The sequence below is a fragment of the Octodon degus genome, unplaced genomic scaffold (assembly GCF_000260255.1).
Source record: "Octodon degus isolate 3935 unplaced genomic scaffold, OctDeg1.0 scaffold00060, whole genome shotgun sequence".
Taxonomy (NCBI): Eukaryota; Metazoa; Chordata; class Mammalia; order Rodentia; family Octodontidae; genus Octodon; species Octodon degus.
Genome location: NW_004524636.1, coordinates 10562048 through 10563447, shown reverse-complemented (window position 1 = coordinate 10563447; position 1400 = coordinate 10562048).

Below are 1400 nucleotides of genomic sequence, written 5' to 3'. Positions count from 1 at the left end.
TAGATATATAGTTGCATTCTCTTAATAAATAGAATGATTTGTTCTAATGGTGTTTGTAAGTAGGTTCACAAGTCTGCATCTTGTACAGCAATTAACCACTAAGAAGAATATATGCAGTGTATTATTTGTTGAAACTGTACCTTCGATTTGATTTGAAACTGTCTCATAGTTATATGTTTATCAATAAAACTTTGAAAAGAAAAAAAAATAAACACAAATTGAAGCAGGAGACCACCGCGACACTCGGCGGAGAACCTCATCCATTTTTTGACACTTCACTTAGTTTCTTAAATGGACATTGGAGTTTTCAGTGCACTGAGCGCTTTTTTTTTTGAAGATAATTATCTTGAATTATTTGTACACAATTTAAATTTGTAGATGGATCTTCCAAACTATGATCAGTTTTTGGATATTAGTTTGTCGCTTTCAGGGGCCCATGTTTCCCTCTTTCATTCTGGGACCCTTTTCTGGTGGCAGGTGGGTTTTGGAAACACAGTCTCCTTTCAGTCTCTATGGACTGCATGTGTGCAGGGGTGGATGGTCCCTAACTTCCCACCTGGAGTGTCTCAGAACCTCTCTAACCTTTGGGTGAATTCACATTCTCTGTGTTTGTAGTTTCCCAATTAGAGCTGTGGGCTGCTCTTTTTCAAGAGCATGTGATCTCTTGTCCCTTCTGAGTCTGACTATGGCGAGGGCTTCCTGGCATGATACCAAGCTCCTGGGCCCTTCTGTTCTCCTCCACACCTAAATGCCAAGAATGCCAGTTCCTTCAGTGTTCTCGGTCAGGAGAGACCAAAGGCTGGCAAACAGCTTCCTACCAAGGCAGACTGTTGGCCACCTGTCCCAATCTTCTTGTCATTGTATAGGAAAAGCAGTAAGATGGGCATTCTCTCCTGAGTGTGCTGAGCAGTTCCTGCTTCTTTCTGCAGTAATGAGGGTTTTCTGGTCTCCAACAATTCTTCTCAGAGGCCCACAGGCATCAGAAGCATGGCAGGTCCTAGTCAGTGATCTGAATCAGATGACACAGAGCCAGTCTCTCAAGTAACCCTTCAAAAGCTAGAATACTGTATATAATTCTACCCTTGTCTTTCCCTTCTGATATATGTGGGACTTTTTTATTTTTCAGTGCCTCCTTGCTGTGAGCAATTTGTGCCAGAGCTATTGTGGGTGAAATGAAATAATTTTTCTTACCCATTCAATGTCTGTGCTCTTAGGTTTGAACATGCCTGGACAGTGTAATTTTTTAAGTGGTTTTTGAATTTTTCTTGAAGGCTTTTAGGAAGGATTTTGTTAGTCATTATCTCTGTGGGGAAATGAGGCCTGGCATTTCTAATTCTGCTCTTTGCTCTGAAGACAATAGTTTTCTTTTTTTCCCCATAATTTTATTGATAAACAAATAG